At 48.6% G+C, this 27,818-nt stretch overlaps 1 long non-coding RNA gene across 2 annotated transcripts; it reads right to left on the bottom strand.

Moving 5' to 3' along the window:
• Window positions 1–1,328: 1,328 nt before the first annotated feature.
• Window positions 1,329–12,716, bottom strand: LOC110741816. Of its 2 annotated transcripts, none has more exons than XR_002518738.2 (3): window positions 9,781–12,716; window positions 1,606–1,697; window positions 1,329–1,355 (listed from the first exon to the last, which is right to left on the bottom strand). It is a non-coding gene; the product is annotated as an uncharacterized LOC110741816 (long non-coding RNA). The 2 variants fall into 2 exon arrangements; XR_002518739.2 differs by lacking the exon at window positions 1,329–1,355 and having other exon boundaries at window positions 1,389–1,697; window positions 9,781–9,848; window positions 10,827–12,716.
• Window positions 12,717–27,818: the final 15,102 nt, after the last annotated feature.

Below are 27,818 nucleotides of genomic sequence, written 5' to 3'. Positions count from 1 at the left end.
TGTATTTCATCTACTTTATATCCAAAGGTGAAACTAAAACTATTTTATATTCTTACCTGAAAAAACCACTCGTGCAAGAATCAAGGTGTTGTTCTCTGAGTTTAGGATTTTTCCTGGCCCCAGTCCTGTTACTCTGGTTACCACCGGCTAAGCTTTTCATAGCCATTTGAGTTTGTGAACACACAGAGTAACGCGGATAAGACTCTGGGTGCGAGTGTGGTGGGCTGGGGTGGGAACTGTGTCAGCACAGGGATAGACAGAAGTCAAGGAACTTCTGTGGGGAGCTGATGAGATCACCCAGAGTTTACACTGTCAGCATCTGACCTCAGAGTTGGTGGCCTGGGATCAGGGATGAGTCACAAATTAAGAATAGCATAGTGGAGGCCGGGCATGGTGGCTCACGCCTGTAATCCCAGCACTTTGGGAGGCTGAAGCGGGCAGATCACCTGAGGTCGGGAGTTTGAGACCAGCCTGACCAACATGGTGAAACCCTGTCTCTACTAAAAATACAAAAATTAGCCAGGCGTGGTGGCACATGCCTGTAATGCCAGCTACCCAGGAGGCTGAGGCAAGAGAATCGCTTGAAGACGGGAGGCAGAGGTTGCGGTGAGCCAAGATTGCGCCGTTGCACTCCAGCCTGGGTCATGGTGAGCCGAGATCGCGCCATTGCACTCCAGCCTGAGCAACAAAAGTGAAACTCAGTCTCAAACAAAAAAAAAAAAAAAAAAAGAAAGAATAGCACAGTGGAAAGAGATGCTCAGGTTTGGTGTAGCAGGGGCTCAATTTCAACAAAGGAAACTGTTTATATGAAAGGGAAAAATCCCTAAAACAATAAGAACCCATCACCAACCTCAGCCTATCGATTGGAAACAACTGTTCACCAGATGGCTCAGCTTGATTGCCCAGAATGTGAGACAATTCCATGAAGGAAAACAAGCTGATTTCAAAAATTAGAAATAACTCAATTAACTAGGATTTCCTTTTAGTTTGGTTTGCTTTGCTTTACTTTAATTACTCCATAAGGTCCAATTTCTGTAATGTAAGAATCCTAAATGAGTCAAGTTGGATGCCAAGTTAAATACTAAGAAGACCTGGGGAGGATCCGGGTGCAGTGGCTCTTGCCTGTAATCACAGCACTTTGAGAGGCCAAACCAGGTGGATCATTTGACGTCAGGACTTTGTGGCTAGCCTGGCCAACATGGCAAAACCTCATCTCTACTAAAAATACAAAAATTAGCCAGGCGTAGTGGCATGTGCCTGTAGTCCCAGCTACTCGGGAGGCTAAGGCAGGAGAATTGCTTGAAGCCAGGAGGCGGAGGTTGCACTGAGCCGAGATCGCATCGTTGCACTCCAGCCTGGGTGACAGAACAAGACTCTGTCAAAAAAAAAAAAAAAAAAAAAAAGAAAGAAACAAACAAACAAACAAAAACCTCAGAATGATGAGTGGGAAGAAAAGTGGGGTGGGCTAGTCTGTTGGATTAGTAGGCTTACAGGGAATTTTTCTCCTTGTTTTAAATTGTTAATATTGCTGTTATTAAGTTGAGCAATAAATAATCTCTTCTAAATGTAAGCATTCCTTAGGGAAAAACAAACAAACATGCTAACCTTTCCTCTCCATCACGCTGTGGGGAAGCGTCACAGGTTCCTTAAGGAGACTATAATCAAACCACTTTTTTCTTGCTCCTCATAAGGTTTAACTAGGGGCAAAAGAGGACAAGAAAAATAATCAGAGCCATAATTGGTGGGTAGATGGAATCAGAGTCCTAGGGTTGGAAGCAATCTTGGAAATATGTTTTGCCCACCCCCTCAGCTCTTGGGCCACACCTAAACTCTTAAAGCCCTCAGGAATTTACTGTGCTGAGGACCGCCAAGGACAATGCCTAATCTGTCTTAGAAACTCATTCTAGTGTCTAAGAATACTTACTGGCAGGAAATTCAACTTTGTGAGTAAATTCGGGCTCCACTCCCATCCATTTCCTCTGGCTCTGATTTCGGGTGGAGATGGGCCGCAGCTGGACACACATCCAAGCACACCCAGCAAACACACGTGAAGGTTGTTACTAAAATAGCCCCCTCCCGTCCTCACCTCAGCTTTCTCTGCTCTGGGTTAAATGATCCCAGCCCCTGTATGGGTTAAATGATCCCAGAAATCTCTCCTGATCGGTTTCATTATCTGAACTTAGACCTACCTGTGCCTAACCTTCGACCAACAGTCTAGTAGGGGGTTCACCACTGGCTCTAGGGTGATCAACTGTGCCAGCTTGCCAGAGGTTGCCCAGGTTGTGGAACTTTTAGTGCTAAAACCGGGCAAGTCCCAGGCAAACTGTGATGAGTTGGCCTAGCTGGTTCTCTCTGGGGAAAAAAATGCAACCACCGGAGGAATGGTCTTCACTGCTAAAATGGAATGTTTTAATTAATGAAGGACATGTCATGAATGTGGAGACAGAACCATCTGAAAAGCTGCTGTGGTTTGAAGGTTCCTCCAAAACTCATGTTGAGATATAAGGGCCATCGTAACAGTATTAAGAGGTGGAGCCTCTAGAGAGGTGATTAGATCATGAGAGCTCTGCCCTCATGAGTGGATTAATGCCATTATTGAGGGAATGGTTAGTTATCACCTGAGTTGGTTCCTGATTAAAAGGATGAGTTTGGCTGGGTACAGTGGCTCACGCCTATCATCCCAGCACTTTGTGAGGCCAAGGCAGGAGGATCACTTGAGGTCAGGAGTTCAAGACCAGCCTGGCAAACATGGTGAAACCCCGCCTCTACTAAAAATACAAAAATTAGCCGGATGTGGTGGCGGGCATCTATAATCCCAGCTACTTTGGAGGCTGAGGCAGGAGAATTGCTCAAACCTGGGAAGTGGAGGTTGCAGTGAGTCAAGATTATGCCACTGCACTCCAGCCTGGGCAACAGAATGAGACTCCATCTCAAAAAAAAAAAAAAGAATGAGTTTGGCCCAATTTGATCTCTCTGTCTTGGGTGCTCACTTGTTTTTCTGCCATGTGATGACGCAGCAAGAAGGCCCTTGCTAGATGCCAGTGCCATGCTTTTGGACTTCCCAGCCTCCAGAAATGTGAGAATAAATTTCATTTATTTATAATTTACCCAATCTCCAATATTTTGTTTTACTAAAAACAAGTAACAGAAAACAGACTAGGAAAGGGCCACGTTTGTTGTCCTATCTCAGCACAAACCCCTGTCTGGAGGGGACGAACACGATGTCTGCTTCACTGCATGCAGCCTGTACCTGTCCCCCACCACTGTCACCTGGGTGCATGGGCAGCCCTGGGGATGCAACACTTATAGCTCAAAAAAATAATCAGGTGCACAAATCTAAAGTGTGTGAGGGGGAGGAGAAACAGGACATGAAAAGAGTGGGGGGGAATGCCACAAACAAGAGAAAATAGCCTAACAGGCTGAAGCAAAAGCAAGAGGGAGAATACAGTTAGAAACATACCCAGTGAGAGGAAGAAATTGGTGAAGGAACAAAAAACATGAGAAGGAAGAACATGAGAGGCACGAAGAAAAGTCCGTGATGGTAAGAGAAGTAGAAGATACACCTGCCACGCTCGCGCCCTTGGACCACCAGGCAGAATCACTGAGCCATTGCCCAGCCCACCCCTCTTTGTATTTTCTCACACCCTTTCGAATGGTTCCAGGACCCTTGGATTTCATGGTCCAGGGAGAAAAAAGTAAAGACTAACGTAAAGCTGCAAAGAACATGAAACTTAAAAATATCTTCTCCTATGATCATTACTTCTAAAAGCAAAGGACATTGTACATCCTCAGAGGAAAGAGCATTACTTCCCAAGAAAGAAGACTATGCGTGGCCACTAAATGCCACCCTGCACACACAACATTCTCCTCACTTCTCCTGTTTGTCAAGGAATGCTGAAAACTTTGTCACAGACTGGTGCCAGGTCTTACCCTAGCATTTGAGAGGCACTGCTTTAGGGAACCTGGGAGTTTAGCCGCACAGTTCTGTAGAGAAATGGTGGCAAGCTAACATATGTCGAGCACTGACCATTGCCTGCCCCTGTACACAGTCATTATCTCCTAAAATCACCTCAATAACCCAGGTCTAATTAGTCCTCCTATTTCAAATAAGGAAATTGAGGCTCAGAGATGTTGAGAATCACACCCATAGTCAAGTGGTAGAGGAAGGTTTTAATCCAAGTCACTTGACTTCAGGGCCAACCTTTTTTTATTTTTATTTTTTATTTTTTTGAAAAAAGTCTCACTCTGTCACCCAGGCTGGAGTTCAGTGGCAAGATCTCGGCTCCCTGCAACCTCCAACTCCCAGGTTCAAGCAATTCTCGTGCCTCAGCCTCCCAAGTAGCTGGAATTACAGATGTGCACTACCACACCTGGCTGATTTTTGTATTATTTATAGAGACGGGGTTTCAGCATGTTGGCCAGGCTTTTCTCAAACTTCTCGCCTCCAGTGATCCGCGTGCCTCAGCCTCCCTAAGTGCTGGGATTACAGGTGTGAGCCACCATGCCTGGCCTCCAAACTTTTTTAAATTAAAATTTTTGGAGACAGGATTTTGCTCTGTTGCACAGGCTGGAGTGCAGTGGCATGATCACAGCTCTAAATCCTGGGCTCAAGCAATCCTCGCCTCAGCCTCCTGAGTAGTTAGGACTATAGGCCTGTGCCACCATGCCCAGGTCATTTTTTTAATTTGTAGAGGCAGGGTCTTACCATGTTGCCCAGGCTGGCCTCGAACTCCTGGCTTCAACTGATTCTCCCCACTCAGCCTCCTAAAGTGCTGGGATTACGGGTGTGAGCCATCACATCAGGCCCAAGCAAACATTTTTTTTTTTTTTTTTTTTTTTTGAGACGGAGTCTCGCTCTGTCCCCCAGGCTGGAGTGCAGTGGCTGGATCTCAGCTCACTGCAAGCTCCGCCTCCCGGGTTCACGCCATTCTCCTGCCTCAGCCTCCAGAGTAGCTGGGACTACAGGCGCCCGCCACCTCGCCCGGCTAGTTTTTTGTATTTTTTAGTAGAGACGGGGTTTCACCGGGTTAGCCAGGATGGTCTCGATCTCCTGACCTTGTGATCCGCCCGTCTCGGCCTCCCAAAGTGCTGGGATTACAGGCTTGAGCCACCGCGCCCGGCCCAAGCAAACATTTTAAACCACGATGCTGCACATTACAAAGCTGCTTCTTCACAGGAGCCTCCTGGAGTTTCTGAACAGACTGAAAGGATTTCATAAACTCTACATCCGTTTTTTGTTTGTTTGTTTGTTTGTTTGAGACACGGTCTCATTCTGTTGCCCAGGCTGTAGTGTGGTGGTGTGATCATAGCTCGCTGCAGCCTTGACTTCCTCGGGCTCCGGTGCTTCTCCCATCTGAGTAGCTGGGTCTGCAGGCACATGCCAGCATGCCTGACTAACTTTTGTATTTTTTGTAGAGATGGAGTTTTGTCATGCTGCCCAGGCTGGTCTCAAACTCCTGGTCTCAAGCAGTCCTCCCGGCCTGGCCTCCCAGAGTGCTGGGATTACAGGTGTGAGCCAACTCGCCCCCCCCCCACATCAGTTTTGGGTGTGCCGCCTACTGAAAAAATGCGAGCATCTGACTGAGACAATCTTTCCTGAATCAGAAACGCTTAAGAGATTTAAACCCCGTGATGGCTGTGTCTCTTCTGGCCTCGTCCCCAGCTGGGTTCACTGCTGGGTCTGACGCCTCTGTCCTGGCACTGTGTCAGCTCCCCACTTTATATCCAGGGTGGGGGCCTGTTCTCTCAAGCTGCTATTCCTATCTGTGTTTGTTCAGAGGCTTCCTTCCTGGCTCTCTTTTTACTTTAAGATCTTCCCTTTTCAGCAACCTTTGCCTTGATGTCTAATTCCAATTGTAACATAAAATCAGAACCACAGAAAGATATGATCAGGTAGAAGTTGATTTTTCTTTTCTTTTCTTTTCTTTTCTTTTCTTTTTTTTGAGACAGAGTTTTGCTCTTGTTGTCCAGGCTGGAGTGCAATGGCACGATCTTGGCTCACCGCAACCTCCACCTCCCGAGTTCAAGCGATTCTCCTGCCTCAGTCTCCCAAGTAATTGGGATTACAGGCATGTGCCACCACGCCCGGCTAATTTTGTGTTTTTAGTAGAGACAAGGTTTCTCCATGTTGGTCAGGCTGGACTCAAACTCCCGACCTCAGGTGATCTGCCTGCCCCAGCCTCCTGAAGTGCAGGGATTACAGGCGTGAGCCACCGTGCCCGGCGTAGAAGTTGATTTCTTATATTTCTTTACTAGAGACTTGGTTCTCGTAGGACAAATCTGTGGAAAAAAGTTGAAGCCTCTGAAATCATTCACAGAGGATTAAGTGACTGGTAAACGAGACGTTGGTCTTTCCTCCTACTGAAACCAAGGTCTTCTCAGTGTATTAATATTGTATCTATTCACCACTTGCTAATTCCGTTTTACTAGAAATCTAATAGTGAGAGAAGCTTCCACTTATGACTGTTTTATAAGCTTGAGGGACACAGAGTCCCTATTAGTTTAATGTGCTGTTGTGTAGATGTGAACATCAGAATCATGGTTAGAAGGGAATTTAAAATGTTCCCCCAGCATCATTCCAGACAGATGAGAAGGCATCCTTTAAAAATTCTCCAGAGAAGAATCTTCCACAGTCAACTATTTTAGCTCATCCCAGTGTTTAATAATCCTTATTGCCAAGACATTTTTTTTTCCTTTAATGCAATCCTTTCTGCTGTAGTTTAAATTCATTTCTTACAGGCACTGTTGGTGGAGCTGAAGACACCATCATCCATGCTAGTTTTTAATGCAGACCTCTTATCTGCAGAAGAAAATTCTTTAATCTTTTCCCACTTCCCAACCCTTAGAAATGAACCTTTCAGCCAGGTTGTGAACCTTTGGCTCACAACTGTTATCCCAGCACTTTGGGAGGCCAAGGTGGGTGGATCACCCGAGGTCAGGAGTTTGAGACCAGCCTGGTCAATATGGTGAAACCCCGCCTCTACTAAAAATACAAAAAAAAAAAAAAATTAGCTGGGTGTGGTGGCAGGCAGCTGTAATCCCAGCTACTCGGGAGGCTGAGGCAGGAGAATTGCTTGAACCTGGCAGGTGGAGGTTGCAGTGTGCCAAGATCGCGCCATTGCACTCCAGCCTGGGTGACAAGAGCAAAACTCCAACTCAAACAAAAACAAAAGCAAAAACAACTAACCTTTCCATCCTCTTTTGTACAGCCCAGGAATTTAGAAAGGACATCAAATATATCTGGGTTAGTAATTCTCAGATCAGGTGCTTCAGAATCACCTGAGAATCGATGCAATGAGCAAGTCGCCCTCCCCAGGTATGCCCCAGCTGAATCTTTGTGGGTGCCACTCCAGAATGGATTTTAACAATCCCAGGTGATCCTGATATTGATGTTGTTTACACAGGCATCTGGGAACGCTTGACCCAGTCTAGTTTGTTCTTAGATTTGCTTATGACCTGCAAACCGACTACTTCCCACAATAGCCCACTCACTACATCCCTAAGAACAGCTTGCTCATGGCCACAGCCCTTCCAACAGAAGAAAGGGATTCCTCTTACTAAGCCAAAATTTGCCTCCTTGAAGTTTCTTTTTTTTCTTTTTTGAGATGGAGTCTCACTCTGTCACCAAGGCTGGAGTGCAGTGATGTGATCTTGGCTCACTGCAACCTCTACCTCCCGGGTTCAAGCGATTCTTCTGCCTCAGCCTCCCGAGTAGCTGGGATTACAGGCACGCACCTCCATGCCCGGCTAATTTTTGTATTTTAGTAGAGACGGGGTTTCACCATGTTGGTCAGGCTGGTCTTGAACTCCTGACCTCATGTGATCTGCCTGCCTCGGCTTCCCAAAGTGCTGGGATTGCAGGCGTGAGCTACTGTGCGGCCCCTTCCTTGAAGTTTCTATCATTTATATTAGATGTGGCCTCCACTACCAGAGTATTTCTAATTCTCTTCATTAATTTTTCCAACCCCAAGAATATACAAATCACATTTTTAGGCCAATATGAAAAAAAAAAAAAAAAAAGAATAGGCCAGGTTTGATGGCTCACGCCTGTAATCCCAGCACTTTGGGAGACTGAGGCAGAAGGATTACTTGAGCCCAGGAATTGGAGATCAGCCAGGCATGGTGGTGCACGCCTGCAGTCCAGCTACTCGAGGCTGACGTGGGAGGATCACTTGAGCCTGGGAAATCAAGACTGCAGTGAGCCATGACTGCGCTACGGCACTCCAGCCTGGGCAACAGAGACAGCCCTGGTCACATACATGGTGCAACTTCCCATCTGTTGTCCAAAAGCTCTTGCTTACCATCAGTATATCAATGAAAAGAGTTGTCAAAGATCTAACTCAGTGGTTCTCAAACTTGAGTGTGAATCAGAACCACCCAAAGGGCTTGTTGAAATGCAGATTGCCGGGTTCCACCCCCAGAGTATCTGATTCAGTAGGTCAGGGTGGGGACTGAGGTTTGGTTTTCTAATTAGTACCCAGGTGATGCTGTGGCTGGTGGTCCACAGACCACACTTTGAGAACCACTGGGCTAATGAATGCATGCTTCGGGCAGCATTTATCAGCCTATGGAAAGAGTACCTGCTGTATCAGAATCGGGGAGTGGGGGGGGATCTTTAAAAATAACACATTTTTATAGGGCTTAGGAATCTGGAATTACAGCAAACTTTGCAAGTAAATCCTCTTATGGAAATCTGAGAACCCCTTGACTATGGTTTTCACAGTTTAAAGAGATTTGGATAGGCCAGCGTTTCTCAAAGTGTGGTAGCCGAATGACAACATCAGCATCACCTAGGAACTTGTTAGAAAGGCAAATGCATCTTTTCTGAACTATTTTATGTAAAAAAGAAAGAAAGAAAGAAAAAAGAAATGCAATCCATGTTTTCACAAGCCCTCTCAGTATTGTGAGGCATGCTGACCTTTGGGAGCCACCGGCACAGGCGAAGCTCAGAGAAGTGCCATCCCCTCATTATTTCCCTTGCATCTGCTTCTTCCTAGTTTGGTTTTGTATTTTTCACTAGAGAACATGTTAATTTATCTTTTGCCATTTCCTAAACTTTGAGGAGCTGCTCTGCTAGCTGGGGAAGCCGGCTTCCCTACAGAAAGGTTCTGAGTTTGCAGGAACCATACCTGATTTTTTGTTTTTGTTTTTTTTCCCTAACTCTGGTAAAATATCCGTAACATAAAAGCTACCACTTTAACCATGTCAAGTGTACAGTTATGTGGCACTAAGTACATTCATTTCCTCGTGCAACTATCTCCACTATGCATTATCTTCCCAAACTGAAACTGTGTAGCCATTCAACAGTAACTCTCTATTGAGTGCTGTGTGCTAACGGCATTCACGTGGTTGTGCAACCCATCTCCAGAATTCTTATCGTCTTGTAAACCTGCAACTCTGTGCCCGTTAAACCAGTCCCCTTTCCCTCTCCACCCAGCCCCTGGCAACCCCCATTCTGCTTTCTATCACTATATATTATAAATTCACTACTTTGGATGCCTCATAGAAGTGGAATCATGCAGTATTTGTCCTTTTATTTCACTTAGCATAATGTCTTTAAGGTTCATCCATGTTATCGCATGTGGGAGATTTCCCTTTCTTTGTAAAAATTTTAATTGTATTTCTATATTTCAGAATCCCCTTCTTTGTAAAGGCTGACTCACACTCTACTGTATGTATGGACCACATTTTCTTTATCTGTTCATCCATCCATGGCAGTGGCTTGTTTCTACCTTTTGACTACAGTGAATAATGCTGTTATGAACATGTGTGTACAAATACCTGAGGCTTCTTCGCAGCTTTCCTGGCTGAGTCCACTGAGATTCCTTAGACACTGCCCCATCTCTTACCTGAGCCAAATATGGGGAAGATAAGAAATTGATTAATAATCTGGTAAAGTTTAGAATTAAGTCACAGCTAGGCACATTGGCTCATGCCTGTAGTTCCAGCCTGGGAGAGGCTGAGGCAAGAGGATAGTGCATGCTTATAATCCCAGCTACTCAGGAGGCTGAGGTGGGAGGGCCTTCAGGAGCCCAGGAGTTTGAGGCTGCAAACCTCAAACTTTTACAGGGCTTTGGGGAGGAAGTGCTGCACTCCAGCCTGGACGACAGAGTGAGACCCTACCTCTAAAAAATAATGAAAATTTTAAAAATGAGAATTAAGTTACTAGTTCAGGTGTGGGTTCTGGACTGTAGATAAATGGTAAGTTTTTCTATCACCCCCAACTCTTCCTCCTGCAAACTCCCTCCTCAAAGTATATTGCACAGGAGGAGATGCATGCATGTATCATACAGTGCCAGGCTCCTAGCCCCTGGGACTCCGGCCAGCCAAGAGAAGAGCCTGGTCTATGCATTGAATAACTGAACCATCATTGGAGCCCAGGATCCCTTAGTGAAGACTGGGGGTTCCCAGAACATCTCTACCCGCTCGCGCAGTGTCCAGAACTGAGCTCTACTAGCCCTTGCTGCTTACTCTGATGGTCCAAGCCGTTGCTCTCAGCATGAAGCCCTTCCTGCTGTCCCAAGGCCCAGCCTTTCAGAGTCATTCCTGACCCCTTTCCTGATCGTGCTGCCTTGCTTTTCCTGATCCTGATGGCCAGCTGGGGTTTTGCCATATAGAGACTTCCGGGGGACACTCTGGACTTCAGTTCATATTCCATGCCTCCATCCTTCAATAGCAGCAGCGCTCCTGCCTCGCCTGTCTTTGGCCTCTGGGAGCCGCGCTCAGAATTAGCACTGAGAGACCCCGGCCTGCGCCACTCTGCTGTGCATCGCGTCTGGAGCTCAGGCTGTGCAGGAAGTTGGGAAGAGGACAGAACACATACTCACTGGTTGATCTGCAGCTTCGTGGCCTTCGTGCCGGCAAGCCACAGCTGTCCAAGCAGCCCTGCGGGGCGGCAGAGGAAACTGTGAGATGTAAAGTCTTCTAGACTCAGAAGGCGCTGGGTTGGGGCCAGATGTGAGTCAAGAGATGCGGAAGATGTTTCATATTCCCCTTGATTCGCACCAGCTGTCCTGGGAACCCACAAATGGGACTGATGATGGATGTTTATTTTCCAAAGGACACTTTCCTCATTTATCTTGAATTTGTCATTTAAATTCTTTGGAGGAGAATTAAAAATCCTACTGGATAATGAAAGACAATTCCTGCCAAGTGAAACTTACCATTCTAGAAATGATTAGCCATCCCCTTCACCCTCACCTAACCATCTAGATGTTTTGGTCCAGTCGCCAAAGCTTGGATTTGAGCTCTAAGTTGAGGATGCTATGGTCTCCTTGCATATTGAAGACTGTGCCAGTTCAACAAGACTGACTCCCATCAGTCTTTCAGGCTCCTGTCACAGTAGGAGGGGGAATCTGGAAGACAATGTTAGGTGCTGGGATCTCTGTTGAAGTCAGTGGAATGTGGAGAGTTTAGAATCAAAGAATTTACCAGAATTATTCTTCTGATACTCTAGAGGATTTGCTGTATGGATATGCAATTCTAGTGTGTCATTTATAAAAACATGTTTAGTATTTTCATCTTTATAATATTTATTGAGAGCTACGCATATATAGCACTGTGATGAAACTCTTTATATAACTGACACCTCTGGTTAATATCTTTCATTGGCCATGTGAGCTTCAATTTGTATACTGTGTGAAAGCAGTGAAATTTTTGACTTTCAAATACCATTCTTCAGTTGTCAGCAGGACAATAAAGTATTCAGAATTAGTTTGGTAGGCAGTGCTTACTGGGCATATTATTGCCTTTTGCTTCTCTGTTGCTACATATAACACATTAAGGAAAATTATATTTTTGGAACCCATTTTCACACACACACACACACACAGCCTGGAAGAGAGAAAAGAGATGGAGCTATTTTAGGATCTGTATTTTCAAAGAATAGCAACTCTCTAAGTGACAAGAGAGCAAGTAGAACCAACTTTATAATTAAAGGATGGTGTAGGTTGTAGAAAAGGGATGATACAGGTTTGGAATGATGAATAAGACAGTCCTTACTCTTAATAAGCTTGCGTTCTAGTGGAGTGTGGGAGACCAACATATCAAAATAGTAGTGACCACATGTCCCCAGTCCAAATTTGGGATATGTGGTCTCAAAAGAATGGGTGCACTTTCTGGGGACAACTGGACCACCTGTTTGAAAAGCTAGCAGATTTAGGACATGTAGTTGCTGTACTTAGAACAGAAGACGGGGTAAGAAAAGCTGTTCAGGAGGCATGTGTAGTTGCTACGCAGCTTTTGGGAGGAAGGGCTCGCAGCATCACACTCTCCTTCAGGCTCCACGATGCAGCTAGTTCAGCGCCTACTTCCGGACCGTCTACCCTTTGCAGATACTAAACTAATAGTTGTTGTGCCATGCTCCAGAGCAGCTCCACACTTTCCTTTAAACCAGTCCCATGCGTGTGTGAGCTGGCCGTCTGGGCTTGGGTCTTGAAGAAACTTCCCTCTTTGGGTTCATACATGTGTGTGCAAGGACGCTATCGGGGTGAAGAGGCTCCGACACTTTAGGGTGGCATCAGGGGCACAGGCTCTCCCCTAAATTCAACTTCAGAAATACAGATATAAAACAATTCTTTTGAGAAGTATTGCATATCTATAAACTAAAAAAAAGGAGAAGAAAAAGAAAAGAAAGAAAAAAATCCATTTGGCATGAAAGGGACTGGATATTCATCTATTGCTAGTGGTACTAACAATAGGTGTATTCTTTTTTTTTTTTTTTTTTTTTTTGAGACAGCGTCTCACTCTATTGCCCAGGCTGGAGTGTAGTGGTGCACTCTTGGCTCACTGCAACCTCCAACCCTTGGGTTCAAGCAATTCTCCTGCCTCAGCCTCCTGAGTAGCTGGGATTACAGGCATGTGCCACCATGCCTGGCTAATTTTGTATTTTTAGTAGAGACAGGGTTTCATCATGTTGGCCAGGCTGGTCTTGAACTCCTGATCTTAGGTGATCCACCCGCCTCAGCCTCCCAAAGTGCCGGGATTATAGGCATGAGCCACCATGCCTGGCTTGTGTATTCTTATAGAAAAGGAATCTGGCACTACGTGAGAGGGTATCAAACACTTTAGACCCTTTGATCCAATAGTTCAACTTGGGAAAACGTACCTCAAAATGAAAACATAAAACATTGATTTTCTCTTCTACAAAAAAATCAATTATAGCACTGTAAAATGAACAATGGGAAACAACCAATACTCCACAATGCAAAAACATTAATTAATAAAATCTTTTTAGCCCCTAGATATTGTGAGAGTACACCAGTAAATGAGAATGTGTAAATGAAATATTTAGTGAAGAAAAGTAGAACATGAAGTTATATGTACATACTGATTACAGCTTTGTAAGCCAATGGACATACCAATATATATCCGAAGAGACTTTTTAGGAAAGGAATCACTGTTTAGTGTTTATGAGATTTTTCTGTAAGTTGTTGGCATTGATATTTTTTTTAGGAAGGAAGAGTGAGTATGGCAGGGGTGTTAGTTGAACTATTGAGGTTTGAATCTCACTGAGTTTTTTGTTGGTTTATGTTATTGAGAGGCATGGTGCAAGTAATTTGTGACTAAGAGTGAAAGGATAATATTTTAATATTTTAATAAACTACAGGTGATTCAACGTTGTCTCTACAATGAAGTCACTACCACACGCTTGCATTTTGAGATGCTTTCTTTAGTGGCGGCAGAAGGGACAGAGCCCCTTGCCACCTTGTAGTTATTATTGGCTCCTGGTCCTGCGAGTGTGAATGTCAGCTGCCATTCACATGAGGGAAGTTGGAACTGACGAACGGTCATGATGTGTATGACAGTCTTGTTCCCTAATCATTCATACCATGCCACCTGATCTCTTCAGTCTCAGAAATAATTACATTTCCTCTTTCCATCTCATGCGAAAGCCTGCCCACTGGAGTAGGCAGAAGAGTAGGTCCTTCCTACTCTTCTCAGTAGGAAGGCTTCTCAGCTAAGAGGAGAGGAAGGCTTCTCAGCTAAGATCCCCAAAGGAGCGGTGCCCAGGTGTTCTCTGCAGCTTCCCCGTCTCAACGACCTCCTAGTTCTGACATCCAGTAAACGCTTTCCTTGAGCTCTCTGCAGCATTGCATGCTGGGACAACTCGTCTCCTTGAAACTTTCCTTGGGGTTATGCCCGACTCTAGCACTTAGGAGAAGCTTGTACAGATCAGGCAGAAAAGGGCTTCCCCTCCGTGGAAGGCCGGCGCTTCTGTACTCCCTCGGGGCCACCCTGATCCCATGCAGAGAACAGAGTAGAGAGGCAGGGCTCAACCCCCCGTGGGGCTGCTTCCCTGCCAGTCTGCCTGGCATCCTAACTCCATAAGGTGGCAGCAGGGAAGGAGACTTCTGACAGCAAGAAGCCTGCAGAAACAGCCAGACCCAGCCAGACCCAGACCCAGAATTGAGAGTGGGTCTAGGAACCACTCCTCTGTGCATGTAAGCTGCAGCCAGGCCATTCGGAAGGAAGTGAGGACATTTCCCCCTGGAATCGCCTAGCTTCTGTCAGCTCTGTGTGACATGGATGGAAATACATCCCACTTGCCTTGCTAGCGAAACTCCCCACCCCTGCAGAGTCAGCTGCGGGAACGGAGGCAGCCAGGATGGTGACGCAGGATGGAGGGCGGCCTCCCCCACTCCACGGAGGGCCACAGGAGCCAGTGGGCAGCAGATCTTTAGCCTGTAAAGGAGAAAGCAGCCAACCCGAGCCAGGTTGGGCCTCCCCAGCAACACCCTGGCTCGTGGTTCTGTCCCGCAGTCAGAGGCTGGTCCCTGACTTCCCTGGTTTTGTGTGATAACCTAAGTATGAACAGGCAGGCCCTGACTGCTATGGACAGGGACACAGGGAGACCCTGGCTGTCCTCCCCAAGTCCTGTGGCTGGTGGTGGCAGAGAAGCCGCTGACCCACAGATTCCCCTGTTACAGCCCCTGGAGGGGTGGCCGCTCGCACTCTTGCGTGCAACTCTCCCCGAAGGCTTGTCTGTTTTCAATGAGAGACTCCTTTCTGGGTTTCCTGGCTTAATCCTTCACCTGCAGGAATGCACTGGTCAGCTTTTCCCACGAAGCCCAAGTCTCTGTGGCTTTAGAGTTGGACGTCCTGGTGGTGGTCTCAAGGCACACCCAGGGCAGGAGACTGAGAAGGGGAGGTGGAGAGGGGTGTGTGTGCAGGCTCTGGTGGGGCGTAGGGTTCAGGACACAGCCTGACCCGATCCTGTCGCCGGGGCAGGAACGTGAGCCCTGGCAGCGGCAGGCCCAGTGGGTCTTGAGGGGAACAACACCTGAGCCCCTCACAGGCCACTAATGGGCTCCTTGGAACTGAAGAAAGAGTAAGAAAGTCACTTCTGCCACGTGTGAACGAGCAGGGCCAGCAGCCTCAGAGCAGGCGCTGGCGAGTGGCTTTCCTGCTCCCCTTCACCTGCTGATGGGAGCCTTTCCCAGCTGCTGGAGCCGGGAATCGGCTGCAGGTGGGTCCTGTCTGCAGACTGCAGGGATGGCGGTGGAGGGACTGGGCTCCCTACACTAAGGCAGCGGCTGCCCCTGTGACACTGACCGGTGAAAAAGGCTAGAGAATCCCCAGGTCTTAGGGCAGAGCCTGACTTGGGCAATTAGCCCATCCTCCCACACAGCCGGTTTCCACCTCCTCATTTTCTGTCTTTCTCTGCCTGTGACTTCTCTCCCCCGCATTCACGGCCTTATACCACCTTTCTAGGTCCTCTCCTGTTCTTTCTTTTTCGCTCCATGACCCTTTGCTCTTTCTCCCTCCTCCTCTTCTCTGATGCCGTCAGCTCCTGGTTCTAACTAAATAGAATGTGCTGCTTGTAGCCTAATGATATCCAGCCCCAGGGATTTGACAAAACACAAAACAGAAACAAACACCAGCCCGCCCAATCCCAAATCCCACCATCGCCACCCCACAGCTGCGCTCACGGACTACCACGGCGGCGAACAGCTGCCTCCGATCTGCTGTCGCTCCCTCTTTTCCAAATGACATCTTCCAATATCAAAGACACTGCCAGCTGTCAAAATAAGGCTTCATATTTTCACATATAGGACAATTACTGCTGAAAACAGATTATGCAAACATACAAACAAGTGAAGTGGAGGAAGGGGAGGCTGACGGGTTGCTTCCTCCAAATTCATCCTTTTTACAGAAGCAGGGACTGAAATGACCTCCACGTCCTTAGAATAGCAACTGACAAGCACATCCTCCCAGTCATAAAGCTTGCATCAAAGGAAACTAGGAAAAGGGATAAGAGTTTGATCTCTGGAGGAGAAAGACAGGGGAGGATGCAAAGTGCTTGAGACAAAGAGAAGGCAAAGCCTGGGAGTTAATTATTCGTTCTGCACCCCCCCCCCCCCCCCCCCAACCCCAACATAACGATGCGTAATGAGCATGGAAGACAGCAAAGTGAATTTCTAACAAAGAAAATGAGGCAGCAAAGACAGGGCAACCCAGGGAAACTGGAGGAATAAGTAGGGTGACCTTCCTCTGCATTTCTTAAGGTTGTCCTCCCTTCCTTGAGAAATACCACGAATGTACCCATCTCCCTGCTAAAATGACAAACAGCTGTTAACATCAAACTAAAGGCCGGGAATAGGACTGGAAGTTAGGGAATGAAAGTTCTTAGTCTTGCCCTGTAATCCTGAACAGATAACTAAATGTTCTGTCTCTGTTTCCCCATTTATGAGGTGGAATCCTAAAACCAGACCCCAGGATTGTGTTGAGGATCAAATGACATCATGGTTGGGAACACAGTGTGTGTCCCTCAAGGAGCCCTCCATGGGGGCGAGTGGTACTGTGTATGAAAATGCCAACCCATTGGCAGCTTGCTGAAATGACTGTGTTTATTTTTAAATGCCATTGAATTTCATATAACATAATGATAGTCTGCAGTGTGTGTTCACAGCGCCTGCCCCACCCACAACTTCTACAATGAAGCCGTCCAGCCCACAGTCATGCAACAAGGTCAAAATCAGATCAAGATGGGGAAAGTGCTCAGCTGCCCAACTCTAAGGGGTGGGGGGGACCTTGCCACCCTCGGCAATGAAGGCCTTGGGGCTTTGGTCTTTTGAGCCCAGTTGTAGCTATTGAGAGCCGGCACCTCCGAAGCTGTGGTGACCCAGATGCACAGAGAAACAAAATCACTGATCTCTAAGCCAAGAGATCCCAGAGTGGGAATTGATGGGCAGCCCCCAAGGGTTCTGCAGGAAGTGTATCACCATAAAAATCCCAGCCTAGGCTTGGCGCAGTGGCTCACACCTCTAATCCCAGCACTTTAGGAGACCAAGGTGGGTGGATCACCTGATGTACGTCAGGAGTTCGAAACAAGCCTGGCCAACATGGTGAAAACCTGTCTCTACTAAAAATAGAAAAATTAGCCGGGTGTAGTGGTAGGCGCTTGTAATCCCAGCTACTCAGGAGGCTGAGGCAGGAGAATCTCTTGAACCCAGGAGGCAGAGGTTGCAGTGAGCTGAGATCACACCACTGCACTCCAGCCTGGGCAACATGAACGCAACTCTGTCTCAAAAAAAAAAAAAAAAAAAAAAAAAAATTCCCAGCCTAATAAAAAGAGACATGTCACCCTCAAACTAAGACTGCAGGTAGTTTTGGTTCCGCATTAATCCTCAGTTGTTTTGTTTTGTTTTGTTTTTTGAGACGGAGTTTCGCTCTTGTTGCCCAGGCTGGAGTGTAGTGGCGCGAGCTCGGCTCACTGCAACCTTTGTCTCCCGGGTTCAAGCCATTCTCTTGCCTCAGCCTCCCAAGTAGCTGGGATCACAGACGTGCATCACCACGCCCAACTAATTTTTGTATTTGTAGTAGAGATGGGGTTTCAGCATGTTGGCCAGGCTACTCTCAGACTCCTGACCCTCAGGTGATCCATTCGCCTTGGCCTCCCAAAGTGGCTGCAATTACAGCCGTGAGCCAATGCACCCAGCCATTTTTTTTTTTTTTTTTTTTTTTTGAGACTGAGTTTCACTCTTGTTGCCCAGGTTGGAGTGCAATGGTGTGATCTCGGCTAACTGCAACCTACGCCTCCCAGGTTCAAGCTATTCTCCTGCCTCAGCCTCCCAAGTAGCTGGGACTAAAGGTGAGCACCACACCCAGTTAATTTTTGTATTTTTAGTAGAGATGGGGTATCACCATATTGGTCAGGCTGGTCTCGAACTTCTGACCTCAGGTGATCCACTTGACTCAGCCTCCCAAAATGCTGAGATTACAGGTGTGAGTCACCATGCCCAGCCTAATCCTGAGATTTTGTAACACATCTGGAAAGCCAGTTGGCTTTACCTTTGATAAGGGCACCAGCAGACATGTGGCTGAATCCTCCCAGCAGACAGAAACTCTGGAAGTCAGATTCAGCAACCACAGAACTCACTTTAGTGCAAAGAAGTCAGGTCACATGGGGATCCCCAAATTCTCCCACCACCCATAGGTGGTCAGTGTAATGATGATGGTCCCACATCGTGAGGCTAGGAGAATGTCTGTAGGCTCAGGGCAGACTGGGGACAAGTTACCAAGAATAATGCTGCCCCTGCCACTGCTGCAATGTGTCGGTCCAGGACTCAAGTGGAGGAATTTCATGCAGAAATTCCATTTTTTTTCCACCATCATATAGAATTTATATCGGCGGTGGTTACATTAACCATTTATTACAAGGATTGCAAAATGCAGAGAACTATCTAGAAAGGATCTCAACCTAACCAAGGGAGAAAGAGACTCTGATGAGCAAGTGGTTTCCGAAGTGGCCCTACCCTATTGTTTCTGGGGCAGTACCTGGATGTGGCTTTGGAGGAGGTGGAAACACTTCAGACCTTGCGTTTTCATAGCTGGAGGGTATTAGGTGGGCACATATTGGAAACTGTATCCTGGAAGGTGAGTTCACGGAGCCTCTTAGATCCATGCCTTTGCTAAGTGAAGCGAGCTGTCCCACTTTCAGCTATGGTGTATCACACAAGAGACACCCTCCCCCAGCTGATTAAAACAGAAGTGACCCAATCCAAAGGGAAGCCAGCCACAAGATGGTCACTGTTATGGGTTGAATATGTTGAAGTCCTGACCCCCTAAATCTGTAAATGTGACCTTATCTGGACATATGGAAAATTCTTTTACAGGTTTCAGAGGGAGCATGGCCCTGCTGCCACCTTGATTTTGGACTTCCAGCCTGCAGAACTGTGAGGCAATACATCTGTATTGTTTTAAGCCAGCCCGCCTATGGTAATGAATACAGCCAGGTACACACCTACGATGTGGCCCAGTTCCAAAAGCTAAGGAGACCTGTTACGGGTTGAATCGTGTCCTTCAAATTCATATGTCCTAACCCCCTGTACCTCCAATTTGACCTTATTTGGAAATAGGGTCGTTGCAGATGTAACTAAGATGAGGTTATATTGGAGTAGGGTGGCCCCAATCCAAATATGATGGATGTCCTTCTAAAAGGGGAACAGAGACAGACACAGGGAGAATGTCAAGTGAAGAGGAAGCCAGAGGTCAGGGTCATGCATTGCAAGCCGGGGAATGCCAAAGATCGCCAGCAAAGCACCGGAAGCTGGGGGGAGGCTGGAACAGAAGCCTGGGTCCCGCCCTCAGGAGGAGCCAGCCCCACCATCACCTTGATCTTGCACCGCGGCCTCCAGAACTACTAGGCTGCTGTTAAGCTGCCCCGTTGGTGGGACCTTTATTACAGCAGCCCTAGAGAGCGAATGCAGAGCTAGCGCAGGGCTCCCTCCTGGAAACTGAGCTAAGAAATACCACGAGAAGGAGGCAGTGTCCGATGAAGGGTAATCGGAGAGGTCTGGAGACAGCACCATGGCCTCATCGGTACCCAGCAGTAGGCAGAGGAGGGAGGGGCACGCATGGGAGGATGTCCAGGGGGAAGCAGAGACTCCTGAAGGAACGCCCCTGGCCTGTCCGCAGAGCCCTTCCCACCCTGAAGGCATCCCCTCCAGCCATCACTCATCATTCCCTGAGCTTTTTTTCTTTCTTTCTTTCTTTCTTTTTTTTTTTAGAGGCAGGGTGTCACTCTGTCATCCAGGCTGAAGTGCAGTGGCCCAGTCGTAGCTCATTGCAGCTTCAAACTCCTTTGCTTAAGCGATCCTCCTGCCTTAGCCTTCGGTGTAGCTGAGACTATAGGCACGTGCCACCATGCCCAGCTAATTTTTTAAAAGAATTTTTGTAGAGACAGGATCTCCCTATGTTTCCCAGGCTAGTCTCAAACTCCTGATCTCAACGATCCTCTTGCCTTGGCCTCCCAAAATGCTGGCACTACAGGTGCATGTCACTGCACCTGGCCGCCACCGCCACCTCCTGCTCCTCCCCCTTTTTCTCCTCCTCCTCCTTTTTTTTTTTTTAGTAACTTAAGCCTCTTGCTATGAAAAGAGCCTAACTAGAGCAAGTAGCATGGGCCCTATTGGCTCAGGAAATGCTAATATTCTATGGGTAATGGGAATCTGGTGATATAACAACTCTCCAGAAATTGGGCCTTCTGTGTTGTTATCCAACACAAAAGAGTACAGCTTTCTCAGGATCTCCAGCCCGAGTACCTTTCAACACCCTAATGAGCGCGTTCACTGCTTTACTTTGATGTTCCTTATTCCTGTTATCATTAATAAGATTAAGGGCTTCTTTTATCGTGGCTACTGCTGGAGACTTTCCATATTTTCTAAGCTGAAAAGGGGGAAGGAGGGGTAGAGGGAGAGCAAATGGATCGTTTCCTTTTCAGGGAGAGAATGGGGCTTGAAACAGTCGCTGAGTCTTCCTAGCATTAAATGAGAAGAGAAAACGCCAGGTCCTCCTGGGGGACCTAGAGGAGGGCACTTTTGGCCAGTGAGCTATTTCAAGGTTCTGCCAATTCCCCAAGGGGTATTTGCAGCAAGACCTTGCCAGAACCCTCTAGAGCCTCCTAGAATGCTGCCTGTTCCCCATCCCCATCCCCTACCAGCTAAACCCTGGTGCTTTGTGGGAGTGACTGACTTCTGAGAATCCAATAATGACTCCCAGAACTCTGGCCATTGGACAAATGCCCCTACGCTCTGTTCACAGGCATAAGTCAGTGTTTAGAGTTGGGAATGGTTGTTTATTTGGAGATGAGGACTTTCCCATGAGGTTGTGGGGGTGGAGAGAGCAGGGGCCCAGAAATTCTAGATCCACCACAGGCCAGGCCTGGCTTTTTAGAGTTGTATTAGGTGAGTACAAAAGAGGAGCCCCTGGGAGCTTCCCAGACAGGGCTAAACAGTTGGATTGATGACACACTTCCATAGGGCTCACTAGCAGGCTGGTGACCTACTTAGCGCTGTGTGGGGCAGCGGGGTGCACCTTTATGAGCCCTAAATAGGGACTGAGCAGCACAGGAACGCAAGGCCACTGGCTCCCTACTGACGAGTCTGGCCCCACACACTTCAATCCTAATACATTCTCCTTTGTCCTGGTGTCCAGGCAACCACCGAGGGAGATTGCTGACCAAGCCTTGAGATGCCGCAGTGGTGGCGTAGTCACTTGGTTCTTCAAAACTGGTTGCTGTGAGTGTAGGTCATATCAGGGCTTCCGTACCACTTCCATCCCAGCCCACTTGCAGCTCACCTCAGTTCCAGGAGAGAAGGGGGATGCGGCCGGGCACAGTGGTTCACGCCTGTAATCCTAGCACTTTGAGAGGCCAAGGCGGGTGGATCATTTGAGGTCAGGAGTTTGAGACCAGCCTAGCCAACATGGTGAAACCCCGTCTCTACTAAAAATACAAAAATTAGCCAGGCGTGGTGGCAGGTGCCTGTAATCCCAGCTACTTGGGAGGCTGAGGCAGGAGAACCACTTGAACCCAGGAGGCAGAGGTTGCAGTGAGCCGAGATTGCTCCATTGCACTCCAGCCTGGGGCACAAGAGCGAAACTCCATCTCAAAAAAGAAAAAAGAAAAAGAAAAAAAGAAAAGAGGAATGCAAGTGAGATGTGGGGGCCCTCGGGCAGGGGGTTTAACCTGGGGGCTTTGGATGGGTTTCTCAGAGTTCAAGACCCCTAGAAATGCCAGGCAACACCTGGTGGACACGTGCATTTATCTTGAAGATATCTGTGACCTCCAAAGGGTTAAAACTACTGACATACATGTCTCCTTGATAGAAACAGCAAGCAGATGGGGCTCCCAGGGGTCTGTGGGTGGGAGTTAGGCATGCATGTGGCTCCTGCAGTTCCTGGCTGCTGTGTTAGCAGCTTGGAGTTGCCATCAGAATTGCATCTCATTGCAAATTAAAGGGCAGATTAAAAAAAAAAAAAATCGCGTCCCTGTCACTGAGCAGTTTTGTGACCCTGAATGAGTTTCTGACCCTCTTTGAAGTAGGACAAACGTGTTCACTTGATGTTGATGATCAAACTCCTTCCCCTGGAGCACAGTCTTTTGTGACTTGTACTTCTTCTTCGTTCTTCTTTCCTCTTCTCCCTTCTCCTTCTCCTTCTCCTTCTCCTTCTTTTCTCCTCCTCCTCCTCCTTCTCCTCCTCCTCCTCCTCCTCCTCCTTCCTCCCTCCTCCTCCTCCTCCTCCTCCTCCTCCTCCTCCTTCTTCTTCTTTCTTTTTGCAGAGGCAGGTCGCCCTGTCGCCAGGCTGGAGTGCAGTGGCGCGATCTCGGCTCCTGCAAGCTCCGCCTCCGGGTTCCTTCTCCTGCCTCAGCCTCCCGAGTAGCTGGGACTGCAGGCGCGCCACCTGCGCCCGGCTAATTTTTGTATTTTAGTAGAGACGGGGTTTCACCAAATGTTAGCAGGATGGTCTCGATCTCTGACCTCGTGATCCGCCGTCTCATTTTTAAAGTGCTGGGATTACAGGTGTGAGGCACCGTGCCCGGCTTCTTTTTAGACGATTTTCACTCTGTTGCTGCCCAGGCTGGAGTGCAGTGGCGCGATCTCGGCTCACTGCAATCTCCGCCTCCCGGGTTCAAACAGTTCTCCTGCCTGAGCCTCCTAACTAGCTGGGACTACAGCCGCCCGCCGCCACGCCCGGCTAATTTTTTTTGTATTTTAGTAGAGATGGGTTTTCACCATGTTGCCCAGGCTGGTCTTGAACTCCTGAGCTCAGGCAATTCGCCCGCCTCAGCCTCTCGAAGTGCTAGGATCACAGGCGTGAGCCACTGCACCCAGCCTGACTGTAGCCCTATCTCCTACCCACACCCCCAATTCCCGAAATTTCCTACATTCAAAACCTCTTCTGTGAATGTTCTCACCCAAATCCAGCTTCGTCCCGAAGACACTGCAGCTCCTGGGCCCTCTCCGCAAATGCCTGTCCTTTCTCCTCCGCCAGAGCGGGCACGTTCCTTCCTTGCTGCTTCCAGGACTCCCCTCCTCCTCCCTCGGCCCATCTCTCCCCTGCCCCCCACACCCCTCCTACCCTCAGACGTGGTGATTCCAACACCCACAAACATGGCGTTTGCAATCCTGGAGCTGCGCCTCTCCTTGCTCTCCCCGCCTCCCGCAATCTTCTAATCCACCCGACTCCGCTCTGCTCACTGTCGTGGGGAACCCTAGTAGCTGCAAACCTGCTGTCGCAGGGCACCTCTTACCTTTCCAGCCCACTCTCTCACTCCCTCTGCCCTCAGCAATCCTTGAGTGCAGGGGGACCTTTCGGCCCATTGATCCTTCTCAGCAACAGCCTTTACCCCCTCCAATTCTTACTTATCTGCTTAAAATTTCCTGGTTTAGCACTACAGAAAATTCCTTTTTTTTATTTTTTAAAGATGTAGGGTCTTGCTCTGTGGCCCAGGCTGGAATGCAGTGGCACAATCATGGCTCACTGCTGCCTCAAACTCCTGGGCTCAAATGATCCTCCTGCCTCAGCCTCCCAAGTAGCTAGACTAACCAGCACACCCCACCATGCCTGACAATTTTTTTTTTTTTTTTTTTAAATAAAGTGGAGCTCTGCCACCCAGGCTGGAGTGCAGTGGCCGGATCTCAGCTCACTGCGAGCTCCGCCTCCCGGGTTCACGCCATTCTCCTGCCTCAGCCTCCCAAGTAGCTGGGACTACAGGCGCCCGCCACCTCGCCCGGCTAGTTTTTTTTTGTATTTTTTAGTAGAGACAGGGTTTCACCGTGTCAGCCAGGATGGTCTCGATCTCCTGACCTCGTGATCCGCCCGTCTCGGCCTCCCAAAGTGCTGGGATTACAGGCTTGAGCCACCGCGCCCGGCCTAAGAATTCCTTTCTTACATCCTTAGATTCCTTGCCTTTTTTCTCCATCATGCCTTCCTGCAGAACCCCAAGTTTGGTGAAATCCAGCTCAGTGCCTGCTCCAGGCCTGCACTCACACAGCTGTGCTCAGCTGAAGAAAGGCACACAGCCCTGGTGGGTGGTGTCACATCAGATGACCACAAGCATCCAGGGACCCTTTCCATTGCCCAGCAATCCAGTCCATCCCGCTCCCGGCCACTCCTGCACACATTTCCCTCTCAGCTCAACCCCTGCAATGCCTCTTCATCTTCACACTCAGCTGCTGACCTGGCTTTTTTTCACTGCATGAATTTCACCTCCTACCTTGCAGCATCTATGGCTTCTCTCAAGCTGCTTTGAGTGAATTGTTCCTGCTCCCCTGGGCACCAGATCCCAGCCTATTTCTCTGCTGCCCTTTAGAGCAAGACTATTCTGTTCACATTCACACCTGCTTGATTTTCTTTGTTGACCCAACCCATCTCAATCAGACTTTCCCTCCACTACTTGGTGGAAGCTACTCTTGTCAAAGACTCCCCTCGTTGACCGATTGGCACCACCTGAATTAGCTCAGCCTCCCTCCTCCTTGAGATGCGTTCTTCACGCGTCTTCCCACACACCACATTCTTCTAGATTTTCCACCCGCCTCCCAGGCCCTTCCTGTACATCTACTGGCTGGTGCCTTCACCTCTCCCTGGCCCCCGGAGTGGCCCAGGGCTCCGTCTCTGGTCCTCGTCTCCTCTCTCTCTGTATGGGCCAGCCTCCCAATGCGTGTTGCCTATATGCTGATATTCCTCCAGCCCCGGCCACTCTGTTGAGAACCAGAATCACTTTTTTTTTTTTTTTTTTTTGAGACAGTCTTGCTCTTGTTTTTCAGGCTGGAGTGCAGTGACATAATCTCAGCTCACTGCAACCTCCCCTTCCTGGGTTCAAGTGATTCTCATGCCTCAGCCTCCTGAGTAGTTGGGATTACAGGTACAGGCACACGCCACCAGGCCTGGCTAATTTTTGTATTTTTACTAGAGATGGGGTTTCACCATGTTGGCCAGGCTGGTCTCAAACTCCTGACCTCAGGTGATCCATCTGCCTTGGCTTCCCAAAGTGCTGGGATTACAGGTGTGAGCCACGGCGCCCAGCCGAGAGCCACACTCCTATATCCAATGACCTAGTCTATGTCTCTGCTAGGGTTTCTTGCAGGCTTCTCAAACTTAACGTGCCTTTCCTAGCCAGGGGGTTCCCCGCGAACTTAAGCAGAGGCTCTATTCTTACAGCTGTTGAAGCCAAAAGCAACACTGAGTGTGCCTCAACACCCCTCCTTCCTCTCCCAGGCCACATCCAGCCCATCAGCCAATTCTAGCGGCTTTCCTTTCAAACTACATCTGACATTCACCACCTCTCATCATCTCCGCAAGCCGCACCCTGGTCTAAGCCACTGCGATTTCTTTCCTGGGTAATTGCAGCAGCCTCTCAGAGGCTGCCCTTGTGTGGCTGCTCTGTTCTCAGCATGGTGGCCAAGGGGAGCGCTTCAAACGTCTAAGTCAGAGCATGTCTCTCTCCTGCTCAGAGCTCTCCAGTGTCCTCATGTCACTCAGAGTCAAAGCCAAAGTCCTCAGAGACCCTGTGTGACCCAGTGCCATGTTACCTTCTGATGAGGATTCTCTCTCACCATCCCTGTCTCTGCCACATGGACCCCTTTGCTGTTCTAGAAACACACCAGGCCCACTCCCACCTCAGTGACTGTGCGTGCCATTCTCTCTGCCTGGAATGTGTTCTCTCACGTGTGCCCAGGCTGGACCTTTGCTCAGATGCCACCTTCTTCCCGAGGCCCTCCCTGGTCACTTTCCTCCCAGCTGTCCGCTCCCCACCCCGCTCCTTACCCCAGGCCGCCCCATGGTCCTCCACACCACATGGCATGATCGTACCTGACCCGTTTTCCCTCCATGCTTTGTGGCCATCTGTCCTCCGCCAGATTCACAGGAGGGAGAGGAGCTGCGTGTCTTTTGGTCAGTGTTGCTTCCTGGCATCTGGGAAACCTGCAGGTCTCTGTACCGCTGGCAGAGTGGTGAGCTGTTCCATGGGGCAGCAAAACTTGGTAAAACAGTCACCAGTGGGGACCTGAGGGGCAGACCACATGCCCCCTGAGCTGTGGGAAGGCTCTGGGGAGGAGGCTGGAGACTGGCAGGGAACAGGGTGTGTTGCTGTCACCAGCGGTGCTAGGCCAGGTGTTATAAGAAGGACAGAAGGTTGGACGGGACAGGCCCGTTGGCCAGCAGAAGTGAGGCGAGTGGGTGGGAAAAAGCCCAGAAGTGTGGAGGTGCCAGAGTTGGAACAGTTCATTGCTTCTAAATCCCAAGCTGCCAGAGACAAAAGATGGAAAAGAACTTTGAACAGCAAAAGCCCAGGAAAACATCTTAGTTGGACCTTCCCCCTTGCCAGGGCAGGGGACCCTCACAACGCCTGCCTCACAGAAAGCAGTCGGTCACTTCTATGGATTAGGGATATTACCCTTCCTCTTCTCATGGAAATTGCATCATTTCTACCTCACCACTGTATGTGGGGTGTTGGGATGGGGGCGCATATGTACCCCTTTAGTTCGTTGGTCGCCAGAACGATAGGATCGATCTCTAGTCCTAAGGAAGAACATGCATGACAGAGATCCTGGATACAATGACTGATGGCACTTCGGGTTGTCTCCTTAGAGAAGGGGATGGGTGTGTTTGAGGTGGGAAGAAGAATGAAGTGGTTTGGTGACCAGAAGGGTGTCCTGTGGCGGAGACAGTGCCATTGCATTTCCTTCAGGCACGCAGAAAGAGGGTGTGTTCCGGTCTTCTTTGTAGTTGAGTGGGGCTGTACTACCAGTTAAGGCTGATGTAATACAAGCAAAGACTAGTCCATAAAAAAATCACCCTTATGGCCGGGCGCGGTGGCTCAAGCCTGTAATCCCAGCACTTTGGGAGGCCGAGGCGGGTGGATCACGAGGTCAGGAGATCGAGACCATCCTGGCTAACACGGTGAAACCCCGTCTCTACTAAGAAATACGAAAAACTAGCCGGGTGTGGTGGCGGGCGCCTGTAGTCTCAGCTACTTGGGAGGCTGAGGCGGGAGAATGGCGTGAACCCGGGAGGCAGAGCTTGCAGTGAGCCGAGATCACGCCACTGCACTCCAGCCTGGGAGACACAGCGAGACTCCGTCTCAAAAACAAAACAAAACAAAACAAAACAAACAAACAAAAAAAATCACCCTTGTGTAATCCTTCCTTTTATCTCCTCCCATGGGGACCTTGAAGGCTACACGTCGAGGATGTCAGTGTTACAAGATGGATGTAGCCTAGGTCCCCAAATGATGAAATGACACAGAGCCTTACTGTCCCTTCATAACCCCTGCCCTCCCACTACCTCCGCCTCAGAACACACTGGATTTGAATTGGAAGTCACACTTTTATTGTGTTGGGTCGCTGAGCTTTCGGGGTTGTTGGAGCAGTTCGCCTAGCCTAGCTTATACAGTAGGTACTCAATAACTATGGTAACAATCTTCAGATTTCAGAGCCTGCGCCTCTAACCGCCATACCTCTCTCGCTTGGCTTCCTGTATGCTTTTCCCTCCATTTCTTCCTAAAAGAAAATTCTTTTCTTAAAAATACTAGGTAC

This window comes from Papio anubis, chromosome 19 (genome assembly GCF_008728515.1).
Source record: "Papio anubis isolate 15944 chromosome 19, Panubis1.0, whole genome shotgun sequence".
NCBI lineage: Eukaryota > Metazoa > Chordata > Mammalia > Primates > Cercopithecidae > Papio > Papio anubis.
The sequence above is the reverse complement of the archived record's forward strand: the minus strand, read 5'-3'. Positions and strand labels throughout refer to the sequence as shown.